General features: G+C 43.4%; 1 protein-coding gene across 2 annotated transcripts in view; it reads right to left on the bottom strand.

Moving 5' to 3' along the window:
* The window catches only part of LOC148346854 (carbohydrate sulfotransferase 15-like), an 85,104-nt gene extending 68,954 nt beyond the window's left edge, over positions 1 to 16,150 (bottom strand). The window contains exons 1-2 of one of the 2 annotated variants that reach the window (XM_088323264.1): positions 15,956 to 16,150; positions 12,365 to 12,445 (exon numbers count right to left, since the gene is read on the bottom strand). The gene's annotated coding sequence lies outside the window, so the exon portion shown is untranslated. The remainder of the gene's footprint in view (positions 1 to 12,364; positions 12,446 to 15,955) is intronic. The other variant, XM_088323263.1, reaches the window with a different exon arrangement.
* Positions 16,151 to 16,368: the final 218 nt, after the last annotated feature.

Raw genomic sequence — 16,368 nt, 5'->3', positions numbered from 1 at the left:
CCATTTTTTAGTTTATTGATGAACAAGAACAGTGGAAGAAAAATTGGTCAGTTACAGTGCATCCGGAAAGTATTCACAGCGCTTCACTTTTTCCACATTTTGTTATGTTACAGCCTTATTCCAAATTGTATTAATTTAATCTCTTATCTCAAAATTCTCCATTATGACAATGTGAATTTTTTTTTTTTTACTCTTTTTGAATTTATTAAAAATAAAAAACTAAGAAATCACATTTACATAAGTATTCACAGCCTTTGCTTAATACTTTGTTGATCCACCTTTGGCAGCAATTACAGCCTCAAGTCTTTTTGAATATGATCCCACAAGTTTAGCACACCTATCTTTAGGCTGTTTTGCCCCTTCTTCTTTGCAATAATCTCAAGCTCAATCAGGTTGGATGGGAGTCGTTTGTGCATAGCCATTTTCAGATCTCTCCAGAGATGTTCGATCGGATTCAAGTCTGGACTCTGGCTGGGCCACTCCAGGACATTCACGGAGTGGTTCTGAAGCCAATCTTTTGAGATCTTGGCTGTGTGCTTTGGGTCGTTGTCCTGCTGATAAATGAACCTTCGCCCCAGCCTGAGGTCAAGAGCGCTCTGGAGCAGGTTTTCATCCAGGATAGCTCTATATATTGCTGCATTCATTTTTCCTTCTATCCTGACTAGTCTGCCAGTTCCTGCTGAAAAGCATCCCCACAGCATGATGCTGCCACCACCATGCTTCACTGTAGGGATGGTATAGGCCTGGTGATGAGCGGTGCCTGGTTTCCTCCAAACATGGCGCCTGGCATTCACACCAAAGAGTTCAATCTTTGTCTCATCAGACCAGAGAATTTTGTTTCTCATGGTCTGAGAGTCATTCAGGTGCTTTTTGGCTGTGAATACTTTCCAGATGCACTGTATATGCTTCCAAAATACAATTTATTCTCTGAGTAGAACTTACATATAGATTTTCCTTTAGTTATGCACTTTTTTGGCTGGTGCGACTTATACTCCGGAGAGATTTATAGTGCACAAAATACGGTAATTAATTTTGGTGACTAGTTTTGGAGTAATTCTGGATTTTACTATATTTTTTGAAGGGTTGGCTGAAATAACCCCAGAAATGTCATTCCTTTTTGAAATGCAGACAATCTGATCAAATTTATCTAGCTTTATTCATGAACAAGTGTTTTTAGAGTTTACATTTGGAGGGGGGAATGTTTTCTTTTGTGCCACACTTTTACTCCATTCACACACGATCTGGAAAAAGTGATGAGGAAACATAAGACAATTTCCAAAGGGCAGCAAGCTTTGGTCGGAGACTCAATCGGACAAAATCTGTGTGAATCGGAAGAGTTATTATACCATCAGGAAATTGTGTTTCTTACCCAGATCCATCATCCAAAAAGGAATTTCTGCTAAAAAAAAAAAACTACCAGATAATGGAAGTCAGTGAACGCAACAGCCGCATATGTCCTTTCTGCGGACGTGATGGCAGTGACGAGACACTGCTATACTAGTTCTCATTTATCAACAAGATAAGAGACCGTGTAGGGGTGACTCACGACCAATAATCCCTCCGAGCAATTGTGCACTGCCCAGACCTTCTCAGCAGACAAGAAAATCTATCCAGTGCATAAAAATCAGGGCTGGAAATTGCAAAATTAGTTCCCTAGCAAATTTGACCAGAATTACAGTGCATGCAAGTAAAAACAACGCGGGTCCCCTCTGTGTGTTTTAAATATGGTATTTTGAAGTCAATACCAACACAAGATTGGGTAAAACAAAGAAAGTGCATATGTGAGCTGGAGCTGTGGTAGTACTGGAGAAGCAGGGGTAATGGAGGAGATCGTCTCAGCTCTTGAACTGGTGGATGCAACTTGTACGTACGTAAGTTTCTTATACTCGACGATAGATATGTTTTTGCTTCTCTTGTGTTGTCAAACGTCACAGGTGTCTGACGGTTCATATTTACATAAAAAAAAATCCTCTTTCTCCTGGGTTGGCGGTTGCTGAAAAATCTGGTGTTCCATTCGAGTGATTTACAAATATATCATCGAAGTCAATCTTTTTGCCTACACTCCTCGATGATGAAAGTAGTTCTTTGGCTGTGAAAATTTTAGCCATTTCCGACATTGCGACTATGAGTAAAAAAAAAGGAAGGGTTGACTCTAAGGACCGCTGCTTCCAGGACAAGTAGAAATTGGAGTATTTTCTCACAGAAATCCTGCCTAATTTTCCAAGGGACTGTGGCCGTTTTAAAAGATAATATCAAGAGCCACTTCTAGAGGAAACATGGTGACTACAAAAAGCTAACTGGAAACAAATACGGTGAAAAGAGGAAACCAAAAGCAGCTGTTTCAACGGCGCAACAGCGTTTTTTTACGGAATTCTGAGAGTCAAATGAGAATGCTACCAAGGCGAGCTTCGAGGTCGCAACGGTGATCACCAAGCACTGCAACCTTTACAAAAGGTTGTATTTGTTTAAGTCTGTTCAAAGAATGCCAGGCTTGAATATTCGGCCCTCACACATTTTCGGTTGATCAAATCTGGACCAGTTTATTAAGGTTGGACTCCCCTGCAATAGTACATTAGGATTTCATAGGATTTTGTGATTGGAGTGAAGCTAATATTTTGGTAGGCATTTTCTTTTCTATATACCAGATTTATCTGAATAACTCTTAATATTTCACCTCATAACTGATATAAAAGAGCAAGTCTAAAATTTGCACGTACGTGTGACTTTAGTATACCGTCCCTTTCAAGATGGCATGTATGTTTTTAATGTTGAATTTTTATCAGATAAAATTCCCCCCAAAATGCAACTTATACCTGATTGCGACTAATATGTTTTAAGTCGCACCAGTGATTTTTGGGTTGGTGCGACTTATACTTGGCAAAGACTTATGGTCGGGAAAACACGGTACTCAAATCTATTAAAACTAAGAAAAAATGTTGTTTTTTTTCTGCACCATCGCTTGCTACGATCAGAAGTTCTTCAGTAGGCCGTGGTCATGTGACTGACCTGCAAGAAAGAAACAATGAAGAGTATGCAAGAGCAGTTCTTTTTATAGTTTTGGCAGGGAAAGGGCAAACAACACACAATGGAAGTGGGCATAGAAAGAAAGCACACCATTTTTCTATTCTCTTGTATTTTAGAAAAAGACAGAAATCCCATTGGCACCTTTATTTTCAATGTCGGCCTCTTTGCATTGAAACTAGGATGTGTTTGAGGACGACGGCTCAGGTGGCTTCCCCCATTTGGCACTTGGCTTCCAACTTATCTTTTATTCATCCTTTGTTTCACTGGAGGCCCGTGCAAGAACAGCATAAATAATCAGCTAAATAAAAATAAGGTGTGTTTTTTAAAGGATGCGTGCAAAACAATGCATCCGCTTCTCCCAATTAATAATTTAGCAGGCTCAACTTATTTTGCACCTGGGATAAAGTCATTGACGTGCGGAGGTGGCGGGTGAGGCTGTCTCTCACCTGTCATCATGGAATTAAAAATTAAAAATATATTGATTTATTGAATGTTTTGAGTACGGATGCATCATCCACCCATCCATTATCTGCATCGCTCATCCTCAGTAGGGTTGCGGGGGTGCTGGAGCCCATCCCAGCTATCTTCGGGCAGTGGGCAGGGAACACCCTGAACTTGTTGCCAGTCAGTCGCAGGGCACACTGAGACAGACAACTCACTCGCTCATTCAGACAATTTAGACCGGCCAAATAACCTGACATGCTGTTTTTTGGAATGTGAAGGAAAACCGAAGTGCCCGGAGGAAACCCACCCAAGCATGGGGAACCCATGCAAACTCCACACAGGAAGGCTTGTAGCTGGGTTTGAACTAATTACATCAGAACTGTACGCTCGGGCTGCATCAATTAATCAATAAAATCAAATTGATTATTTAAAGTGTTGGCAACTAATTGGATCATTGATCCATTGTATCACGTGGTTTATAAGCCACATCAATGCAAATAAGAATGCTCAAAAGTCTGCTGAGACGCCGAGAGGTGTAGTACCACTTTTGTCCAGCAGCGGTTGCCAAGGCCGTTTTTATATATATAATTAAGTCATGTGATGTTTATTTGTATGGCCCTTAATCACAAAGAGTCTCAAAGGGCTGCACAGATCAAAGACTATTGCAAACTACAGACTATTATGACACCATCCCCTCATCTAAAACCTACATGAGGGCAAATATTACATATAATCCACATAAAATATAGGTTATTCAAAAGAAAATCGAAATCGATTTGAGTACCGTGTTTTCCTGACCATAAATAAGTGTGCTTTTGGCCTAGATTTAAACAATTTCACTGAGGTTGCAGATCAAATCTCGGGGGAAGAGCATTCAACAGCACCAGGGCCCAGATGGAGAATGCTCTCGAACCTGCGGATCTCTTCTTGGCTCTTGGGATCACTAGTAGACCAGCGTTTTCAGAGCGAAGGCTCCGAACCGGAACATAGGGGGAGATTGAATCTGAAAGATATGAGTGAGCAAGTCCATGCATGATTTTGTATAATCCCATAACCTTAAGATCACATCTTAAACTAACAGGGAGCCAATGCAGTTTAGCTAAAACCGGGGTAATATGATCCAACTTTCTTGTCTTAGTTAAAAGCCTCGCTGCAGCATTTTGTGCCAGCTGAAGGCTCTTGATTTTGGACTTCGGGAGACCGGAGAGTAGTGCATTATAGTAATTGAGACGGGAGGTAACAATTGTGTGAATTATAATCTCTGCATCCGACTAAAACATCATAGGACGAATTTTAGCAATGTTGTGAAGATGGAAGAAAGCTATTCGAGTAATAATCTTCCACGTGTTTGAAAGGACTGATCGGGGTCAAATATGACACCTGAATTTTTGACGGAGTCACTCTGGGGGATATTACATTTTTCAATGTTCAGAGCAGTTTTTGAGAACAAATCACGGCATTTAGATGGACCAATAACTAGCATTTCGGTCTTTTCAGAGTTAAAGCGCAAGAAGTTGAGTGACATCCATCCTTTTATCTAAGTGAGGCAGGCCTCCTATTTTCCACAGTTTAGTGTGGCAGATTATTAAAGATATCAGGCACCCGTACGAACCCTGAGGACAGCCACTATGCTGATGTTTCCCTCCATGAAAAAGTGTTTGACACCCCAGCACAACAACAACAGACAACAATCGACTACGTCCGTGAGTCATAATTTAGTCATTTTTCCATCTAAAAACTATGTTTTCCCTTAGTTTTTGTTGTTTAACCATTATCATTATCGCAATCAGCAGCAGCTGCACAGAGCGGATGCAACTCAACACGCAGTGTGCTAAACGTGGGCGCCGTTTACGCGTTTAAGTGTCCCCAGTAATCCAATGCAAATCTCCGAATACACATTAGCCTATTTCAACTAACGCGACATCATCATAATTACACCTTTACCATAAAAATTGGCCGCGTAATGTTCACCGGGCAACATAATAGGCGTAAACGTTCTGTGCATGTTTTTCGACAAAAAGAGAAATGTGTTTATGGGGAAAACGAGGCCATTTCCAATTTTCTACCGTTCCGCTTTGTGAAGAAATACAACACTCCCACCCGGTTTGTGTTTCATGCCATAATAAAGTATCTATCTATCTATATATCTATAATCAAAGCATCCGCTGCCTCACAATCACATGCTCTGATCACTTAAGTGTGTAATCAAGGATCAACACGTGAGAAAAAACATCTCTGTGAACCAGTGGAGGCCCATTTGGGCCTGCGAGGCCTTCTCTGCAGCCCCCAAGAATATACATAAAAATATGTGATGTTAATTATATTTTGTCTATCACCACTTGTTGATTAAAGAAAGATGCTTTTTTTTATGCTTTGCCTAGATCAGGGGTCTCCAACGTGGTGCCCACGGGCATTAGGGCCCCCACCACGGACAGTTGAGTTACCTGTGAACCTGTTGTGAAAATAGCTCACAAATTCTGGGTCATTGTGATTATCTAGTAAAATGTTTTTTATTGGTTGACTGAGTCTGTTAAACCTTATTTTGAATGAGTAACCCAGTGCTAAAATCTATCTATCTACCCTGGTCATATACCTCGAGAGGGGTGACCGACAGCAAGACAAACACATACAAAAAACAAAGAAAATAAATAGGGGAAAAAGTAGCAAAAAAATCACACACAAAATTTTTGGGACCATGGCCAACCCAAATGCCTAAACACCCACAGTTAAGCACCTCGGCAACCAAGTCGTTCATGCTTTTGTCCATCCAGATGAAACGGGACACTAGAAGGCGGCCATTTCAATCGGGTCAGGGTGACACAACACTTCTGTACAACAGTAGGGCCAGACAGCTTTCAATGGTTTACCCCTGCTGCATCATACGGTGCCCTGCCCATCACTTAGAACGCGTCCAGACATCCTACTATCCTTTTACAAAACCTCTCCACTCATTCCTATCACCAACAAGTTATTTTAGAAATTCAAATAAATAAATTCCATTCATAAATAAAAAAAAGGTATTCAAGTTTTGATAATTATTTTAAATAATGAATTAAGAAAGTAGAATAAACATGTATTTCTGTATAAAACAAATGTATTTATTAGCTTCTTTTTCATTTGTTTTACAGGAAATACAAAAAACTAAATTCCAATTCGTGGTTTTATAAAGCAAATAAGCCAAAAATGTGCAGGTTTTAAGATCTGGCTACCTTATTATCTTCCTACCTATTAGATAAATAGCAAGCTATCTAGCTAGCTTTTTACATTCTTTAGTTTTTTTTTTAATCTGGGTATTTAGATGGCTTTTCCTCTTCTAGCTAGCTATCTAGCTCCCTTTTAATTTTTTGTACTTGTCTATCTTTCTAACTATCAAGCTACTGTCAGGACCAGAATAGAAACAGGAGCCACTCACATAACGTTTCTCACAAGTTTATTTAGGAGAAAGGGAGGGGGTTGCGCCCAAGATCTGGGAATTGCTGGACGCGGGAAGCAGGTAGCTCTGAACGTGGAAGTGCGACTTCCGTGGAGAGCGATGGCGGGGTCAGGAACGGAAAAAACGGGTCAGTAGCCGGGATAGAAGAGCAAAAACGTGGTCGGGAGCCAGGAGAGGAGAGTAAACGTGGGGGAGATAAAAAATGGATCGTTATTCGCGACGGGAGAACAGACGTGGTTGAGTTAAAAACAGGTCGTAGCGGGAGACAAACGGGAGTAAAAAAAAACCAACAGGCGAAAAGGGCTTGCCCTGTAAAAACAGAGTTTCGCGGACGGACCGACAAAAGGGGACTGACAGGACAGAGTTTAAATACTGACAGGGAACCAAACTGTCAACAAGCTGCAGGTGGCGCCACATGGGCGGGGCCAATTGGGCGCCATGGCAACCGTGACAGCTACCTTTTTAGCTATTTAGCAAGCCATCTAGGAACAAAAGTAGCTCTCAGCTTGAAAAAGCTTGGAGACCCCTGGCCTAGATAAAGCCACAAATTATTATTAATTATTTATTTTTAATTATTATTTTTTAAACCCGGTTAATGGGGAACAAAACCACCCGCAAAAAGTAAAAATCTGCGAAGTAGCGACGACCCTTCAAAAAGAAAAAAAAAAGAAAAAATCTCATCTCATCTCATTATCCTTATTAGGGTCGCGGGGGGGCTGGAGCCCATCCCAACCATCCCCGGGCAGTGGGCTGAACTGGTTGCCAGACAATCGCAGCTGCAAATCACACTAGTTCTCACCGCTTGCTGCGTTCTTCATCGATGCACGAGCCGAGTGATCCACCGCTAAGAGTCGTACAGCTGGGCGATTTTACGTCCGCCCGGGATGATCGGAGACAAATTCACGACAGGGTTTTTATTTGCACCGCACCGCGGGTGCCGTTCGGTTGCTCCTAACCCGCAGCGCGGGTACTTTCGGGCGCGATACGCACGACACAGTTACGGGGTCCTGCGCACGTCCGCCGCCTTTCGCCTGCCGCGCACGGACGGCCGCCTGTCATCCCGCCGCGCTACTGGGGTCGTCGGACGAGCGGGCTCCCCCCAGTTACGGGGGTAGCCCGATCACACCCGCCGCCTTTTCCCGCGTCGCGCTGTGTGACGCCGCGTCCGCCGAACTCGCTCCGTCGCGCGGCCCGGGAGTGAATTTTTTTAATTTTTTTTTTTAACCATTACAGACCGCAAAGCTCTGTAGCCGCGAACGTCGAACCGCGAAGTAGCGAGGTCCCACTGTAATTCCAAATTGTCATCTTCCTTTAATTGCTTATTCCCTGCCCGTACTGCAGCCAGACATGTACTTTCATATCAAAGCATTTAACCAATCACATTTTAGAATTACTTGTTGCTCGGATCTAAAATCTGCCCATTGGCCGGGAATATTTTATATCCGGCCATCCCTGCAGCACATTATCACTTTGATATTGCTGTTAAATCAATAATTCAGCTTCCTTTCATTGCTTCTACCTGGTTGCGCGACTCCCAGATGTCTGCTTTTCTATTTAAGCATTTAACCCAGCAGTCAGAAACCTATGGCTTGCGAGCAAGATATGGCTCTTTTAATGAGTACATATGGCTTGGAGATATAACTCTAGTCAGGCAAATTTCTTCCATAGCGTCCCAATGCTGATAAGAGTTGAGTTTAAAGCGTGCATAACCCACCCAAATTAGTAATATTTGGTCCAGTGTATAAAGGGCACAGTCCCAACTACAGTTTAGAATCACGGTGTCACACCAACAGACCCTGTTTTGGCTGTACATCATTAAGAATCCTTTAAATGGAAGCTCATTAAACAATATATATCCCTTAAGACACCTTATGATGAAAAAACACAGAACTAACTTTGAGGACCCAAAAACAAAGTAGGGGTGGACGGAGCTATACACCCAGCGCAGATACTTCTCTCTGCCGGTGTTATGCCGAGAATTGCATCCCCGCCGAGAATTGCATCCCCTGTCGCGGGAGCGCGCACACGTCACTCCTGTTGCTACAACCACTTTTACCTTCTTTTATCTCACTTTTACATCACTTTTCGGGTATGTAAGGGTGAACATATATCAAAGACCACTTCGTCTTGCATTTGTTGGGAATGTAATACAACTTAAACCATTTCTTCTTTGTATTTGTTGTGAACGTAATCGAACAGTAATGCACACCATATATAAACCACTTTTGAGCAGGTAACGTGTTTATTTTGCCTTTTCCGACTCAAATCGCTCGTATTTAAACTGTTATGCACGCTACCATAAAGCTGATTATGCTGAAACGAAGTGTCAAACCAGGATAAGCGATGTAGCTAATGAGATGAGAACTGTCAAACCATCAACAGATAAACGGGAGACGAACGTGTTTGATTTTATTCTCATAGTCAAACGAAGACGTAACACGTCGATAATTGTATTTTGTGTTTGACCTGAATAAACAGATCATATATAATATTGTCACAGCAACGGTGTCATTTTTTTTTTCCTAGTACAAATAATCCAACGTCAACCTAACAAATGTAAACAATGCTGGTGGGAGGGACCAGCCTGGCTGCAACAGCCTGGCTGCCGAGAAATGCACCCCCCATCTATCTCTGGCTATGAAGGTCACAGGTCCATGAAATTTACCCTGATTACTCGTGGTGCGCCCATATCCTCACAGTGAAAAGCACAGCTTGCTGGATGCAACTGAACCTGTCTTAAGGGGGTGCAAGGCCCAGCAAGGGTTTTAATCTGGCCCGCAAAACATCACTGAAAGAAGTGCAAGAATAAAATGTGCAGTTCTGAAAATGTCCACTTAGTGTAACCCAACCCAGGCACCACTCACAAAGCAACTGTACTAGTCGTTACTTATCTCTCTCTTTCTCTCTCTTTCTCTCTTTCTCCCCCTCAGTCTCTCTCTCGCTTCCATCTTCTTAGCTTTTCGTAGAACCTTATGTTAGACCCTACCCTTTTAAAACTCTCAATCTGACGCATGTGATTGTGCTTGGGTTCCTGCAAACCTTAACATTCAGAGACTCAAACTATTTTTCCTCTTTCTATTTTTTTGCCCAACCTTTAGCAAGGTTCACTCGCACTTGGATTGCTTCTTTTAACTCATTGATCAGAATATTTAGAAAAACCTCAAAGAGGCAAAGAAAGCAAAAATACATGCTTGGGTATACTAGAGGACTGATCCGCCATATGTAAAAAGAAATACATGAGTGATTACAAATGTATACCATATAAATAAATAATAGCAAATAAATCACGTAATACGTAAATATATAATCTAAATACAATGTATTGAGTTGGGCTCTCGTATCACTGGGGTTGAAGTCACCGAGGTTGTCAAAAAACTCCTCGGTGGCAGGGCCCCGGGGGTCGATGAGATCCGCCCGGACTTCATTAAGGCTCTGGATGTTGTGGGCGTGTCATGGTTGACGCGCCTCTGCAACATCGCGTGGACATCGGGGACAGTGCCTCTGGACTGGCAGACTGGGGTGGTGATTCCCCTCTTTAAGAAGGGGGACCGGAGAGTGTGTTCCAACTACAGGGGAATCACACTTCTCAGCCTCCCTGGTAAGGTCTATTCAGGGGTACTGGAGAGGAGGGTCCGCCAGGAAGTCGAATCTCGGATTCAGGAGGAACATTGTGGTTTTCGTCCTGGCCGTGGAACACTGGACCAGCTCTATACACTCTTCAGGGTCCTTGAGGGTGCATGGGAGTTTGCCTGTCCGGTCTACATGTGTTTTGTGGACTTGAAGAAGGCATTCGACCGTGTTCCTCGGGAGGCCCTGTGGGGGGTGCTTCGGGAGTATGGGGTACCGCACAGTCTTATCCGGGCTGTGCGGTCCCTGTATGCCCGGTGCTAGAGTCTGGTCCGCATTGCCGGCAGTAAGTCGGATTCGTTCCCGGTGAGGGTTGGGCTCCGCCAGGGCTGCCCTTTGTCACCGATTCTGTTCATAACTTTTATGGACAGAATTTCTAGGCGCAGCCTTGGCGGGGATGGAGTCCGGTTTGGGGGCCTCAGCATTGCGTCACTGCTTTTTGCAGATGACGTGGTGCTGTTGGCTTCCTCAAGCCGTGATCTTCAGCTCTCGCTGGAGCGATTCGCAGCCGAGTGTGAAGCGGCCGGGATGGGGATCAGCACCTCCAAGTCCGAGGCCATGGTTCTCAGTCGGAAAAGGGTGGTATGCTCCCTCCGGGTCGGGGAGGAGGTCTTGCCCCAAGTGGAGGAGTTCAAGTATCTTGGGGTCTTGTTCACGAGTGAGGGTAGGATGGAACGGGAGATCGACAGACGGGTCGGTGCAGCGTCTGCCGTCATTCGGACCCTGTACCGGTCTGTCGTGGTGAAGAGGGAGCTGAGCCGAAAGGCAAAGCTCTCGATCTACCGGTCGATCTACGTTCCTACCCTCACCTATGGTCATGAACTTTGGGTCATGACTGAAAGAACTCGATCCCGGATACAAGTGGCCGAAATGAGTTTCCTGCGCAGGGTGGCTGGGTTCTCCCTTAGAGATAAGGTGAGAAGCTCAGTCATCCGGGAGGGACTCGGGGTAGAGCCACTGCTCCTCCACGTTGAGAGGAGCCAGTTGAGGTGGCTCGGGCATCTAATAAGGATGCCTCCTGGACGCCTCCCTCGGGAGGTGTTCCGGGCATGTCCCACCGGCAGGAGGCCCCGGGGGCGGCCCAGGACACGTTGGAGAGACTATGTCTTTCAGCTGGCTTGGGAACGCCTCGGGGTCCCGTCGGATGAGCTGGAGGAGGTGGCTGGGGATAGGGACGTCTGGGCTTCCTTTTTAACGCTGCTGCCCCCGCGACCCGACCTCGGATAAGCGGAAGACAATGGATGGATGGATGGACAATGTATTGATTTATTTATGCACTTAGTTTATTTATTTTGTAATTTATTTATATCAGTATTTTGGATCCCTTAACCACTAGGGTCGTAAGAACCATTTCTTGTGGTGTGTCTTGGGCAAAACGATCTAATGAATCCAAACAAACATAAAAACATTGATGACCATATTAATATAATGTACAGCCTGGTAGCGCCCATCCCTCTACAAATGTCATTTATTTTGTCAAATATTTTGTTGTGTATTTTTTAATGTATTTTGATGTCTATTGATAAGCGGTGTAGCTAATGAGATGAGATGTTATATGTATATTATGTAATGTGTTGTGTATGTTGTCGTGTACAATATAATCTATTGTATATTACTGTTTATTAAGTATTTTGTACTTTATCTTGTCTCGTGGCTTTTGTCGTGTATTTTGGCGTCTATCAGGTCATGTACTGGTAACCATGGAAATCAGTACTATCTGTTTTATGTGGGGGCGCAAACCCTACCCCCCAAAAAAGACAGTCTGGAGAGGGAAGGCACCGCCAGGCTATACCTGCCTAAGACCCACTACATAATGGACAAAAACAACTCACTCACCGATACCGGCTCGGTCGTCGCCCAGGTCAAAAATGGCCGCGCCTTCAGCTAACTACCAAGTTGGAGGCGATAAGTGTGTGACTGATAGGAAGACACAGAGATTGCGTGGTAGGAACACAGAAAATCCAAATCCAAGTCATTCGCAAAGTAAATTGAATGCTGTTCTTGAACCGTTTGAAGAAAATTAACGGTTTTGGTCTCTTTTGAAAGGTAAAACTGAGTTTTGTCCCAAAATGAAATCTTCACTGCAAACACTTTTAACATTCAGTTATCTGAGTTGGAACACACAGAAATAGAAGGTTTTTATTTGCCTGAATTTTTGTTTTGTGCAATTAAATGCCTGCAAAAGAGTGTAGCATGGGTATCTTAGCTGAAAAACAGGTGAGACAATAGCTTGAGGTCTTACCTTTGATTTGTCAAATTTGATCACAATCTGAAACAATAAATGTGTTTTTTACTTTACACAATTCTTAAACATTGCAAAAGAGTTGTTAATGTTTGACTTCCTTTTTTAGAAGTATATCCATGATTGTGCACACATGCGCGTAATAATGGTGCATAGATATGAATCAAGATTGGCTTTGTGCACGTTTACTTTCAGCTATGAATTTATTTCCCACAGTAAATCTGTACATATTCACGTTGGAAATTTCATTGGCTAACCAATGTGTCAATCTACATTTAAATCAGTCACTATTGGCTAAAAACTTTGATTGGTCATGACAATTTTTTTGTATGTAATAAATTCTCGCAGACTCGGGACCGTAGGAAAACAATCTTGCAATTGGCCAAGAGTGGTGTAAATTCAAATGTTGATGGCTAAGGATGAATAAAGTATCTATCTATCTATCTATCTATCTATCTAACGAAAGTATTGAAAATAATCTGATAATCTGGCGAGTCTGTTTATTTTTCAAAGGTAAGTAATGTAGCAAAACAGACGGGTACAATGAAAGTCGTCAAACAATGTTTTGAGGCAGGTTTTTCTTTCATTTGTCAGCATAATCATGTGTTTTGGAGTAAACATTTTACATGGTTGGATTCACTGGACTTTCATGAATGTAACCACACCACATTTGCAGGGAATAAATGGAAGTTTCCAGGACTTTTGGCTGAGCTTTAAAGTTTTCGGGCATCTTGTCTCAGACTGATCACAATCTTTCTGTGATGAGTATATTTAAAAATGGGCATCTCGTCTTGAATCATAAGAGTTTAAGTTTTTCAATGATATGTGGTAGGACATATTTCAGTAACTGTCGACATCATGAAGACACAACTTTTCTGGCGGCCGGAACGTTCAGGGGTTAAAATTTATTTTAAAACGCACATGAAGCCAAGGCAAACAATTGGTAATGTAGGGATTAAAGCAACAAAAACAAGTTGAAGAGCCGGCTCTTTGTGGTGAACCGAACCAAAAATAACGGTTCTCTATAAATAGTCGGATTTCACATCTCTACAAGTAAACTCCGGTCAAAGACTTCACCGCGGTGTTTCGGCATACAACTTGTTTTTAAAGTAACGGAAATAGTTATTTTCCCCTGTAACTAGTTACTTGTACTATAGAGTAATTCAGTTACTAACTCAGTTACTTTCTGGGAGAAGTAGTGTGTAGCTTCAGTGGTACCTCAACTTACGAACGTCTCAGTTTCAGGTTACAAAGCACCGCAGCGAGAAAATTAGCCTGTAGTTATAAAGGCGTTTCAGGATACGAAGTCAAAAATACAGAACAGTACACGCTGCTATTAGCTGCTCCCAGAGTGCTCCCTGAATGTGAATAAACTAGCGATCACTTAAAATCTGCCTGGCAGCCCGGTGCGCATGCATGGATCCTAGCATGTTTTTCGAGTCACCATCACAGTTCAGAGTTTAGAGACGAGGAAGAGGAGGGGTTCCTGCTAGGTGGTGGGGAGGAGGACAGGGCTATCATAAAATAATAGTCATTTTTGCAAAATTACAAGTGTCGGATATTGTTAAAAGGAATCACTCGGACAAGGGTTGATAAGTCGGGCTATCGCACATTATGATGTCTGCCTTTGTCATAATTTGCCCATTGCCCTCACCTGTGTCCACTCGTTTAGCCCCGGCTGCTTTTTATTTCCTGATTGGTTCATCACTCTCAATCACTCCTTGTCAGTCCGTCAGAAAACCTCCGCACATGCAAGGTAAGCACTTTTTGACCCTGGCTCCCGTCTGTTCGGGCCTTTCTTGTTTCCTGCTCATCCGTCCCTGGCTTCCCGATCGTCTCCGGTTACCTGACTTGATTCCCTTCTCCGACCACACTCCGATCTCCCATCCCGGCTGCCCGACTTGTTTCCGTCCTCCGACCACGCCCTGATCTCCCGTCCCGGCTGCTCGACTTGTTTCCGTCCTCCGACCACGCTCCGATCTCGGGGGCTTCCTGCTTCTCCTGCCCAGCGAGCACCGGATCGCTGTCGTTTGTTTACCCGCGCCTGACTTCCCCGATTCCTCAATAAATCCTTGTGTGAAACGTTACGCGTTTGGGTCTACTGTCTGTTCTGGCTCTGAAAGCCTTGTGCGTTTTTGACGGAACGTCAAAAGCCAGCAAAAGCAGACGTCATCGGATTACTTTTTTCAAGAAACACCAGGCAAAATGGGAAATGAATATTTTTATTTTTTCCTTTATTCTTTTTCTTTGTTACATTATGTGCCTTTCGTTTTCTGTTTATTGTGCAGTAATCTAATTTTAACATGAATTTTTTTCATGTTGTGATGCTCTTTCGTGATTTTTAAAAATATATAACACACTGTGCAGCACGGCGGCGCAGTGGTTAGCGCGTTTGCGGCACAGTACTGAGGTCATGAGATCGAACCTCCTGTGTGTAGTTTGTATGTTCTCCCCGTGCTTGCGTGGATTTCTTCCGGGCACTCCGATTTCCTCCCATATTCCGAAAGCATGCATGTTAGGTTAATTGGCCGGTCCAAATTGTCCATAGGTGTGAATGAGCCCTGTGTGCCCTGCGACTGGATGGCAACCGGTTCTGGGTGTCCCCCTGCCCACTGCCCGAAGATAGCTGGGATGGGCACCCCCGAGACCCTACTGAGGATAAGAGGTTCAGATAATGGATAGATGGATGGATATCATACAGTACTTTTGTGGTGCTTGGAATGGATTACCGCATTTACGTTTTTAAGTTTTCAGGTTAAGCAGCTTCTCCCAGAACGAATCAAATTTGTAAGTAGAGGTACCAGTGTATAACAAATTAAGTATTTAAAGTATGGTGCCCAACACTCGTCATAATAGGTATGCAAATATGAAGTAATAAGAAGGCCCTCAAATCTAATTTTGCTTAGGGCCCCATGAAGGTTTGAGTCCTGCTTATCATACAACTTCTGTGTGCATTATTGGTTCGAGAGTTGAGGCGCACACGCACAAAACTCAGGTATGGCGATGCAGTAACAAACTGTACTCTGAAAGGAAACTGTTATGCGCCTTGAGACTACAAACACTTCTTGGCTCCCATTTACGTGTAGAAGCAGGTCATGCGAACAAACCAGCTGCACAAAGATGAATATTGAGGAAAAAAGCGCTCGTAAGCTCCAAAAGCTAACGCGTGTGCGCATGAAACGTACCATTTGTTGCCGGCTGAACCTCAAGCAGCCGCCGGGATTCGGCAACTTCTCGCCATTTTCGCGAGGAATAGTGGCCGAGAGCAGATCCAATGCGGTGGGGTTGTGTGAAAACACGCGACGAGTCCTACTGAAACTGCTCCTCTTCTCTGATTTCTCGTCTGCTTGCCTTCTATGTGTCTTGAAAGCTGTAAAGGCTTTTCTCTTTGACGGGTTGGGAGAGAGAGAGAGAGACAAAGAGAGAGAGAGAGAGAGAGAGAGAGAGAGAGAGAGAGAGAGAGAGAGAGAGAGAGAGAGAGAGAGAGAGAGAGACGCAGAGAGAGAGAGAGAGAGAGAGAGAGAGCAGCGGCGGTTGGAAACCCGTTTGACCCATAGAAGCTAAATATTTATTTTTTTGAACAAGAAATATATTTTTT

The sequence above is a fragment of the Urocampus carinirostris genome, chromosome 19 (genome assembly GCF_059441175.1).
Source record: "Urocampus carinirostris isolate Australia breed hairy pipefish chromosome 19, RoL_Ucar_1.0, whole genome shotgun sequence".
NCBI classification, from domain to species: domain Eukaryota; kingdom Metazoa; phylum Chordata; class Actinopteri; order Syngnathiformes; family Syngnathidae; genus Urocampus; species Urocampus carinirostris.
The sequence above is the reverse complement of the archived record's forward strand: the minus strand, read 5'-3'. Positions and strand labels throughout refer to the sequence as shown.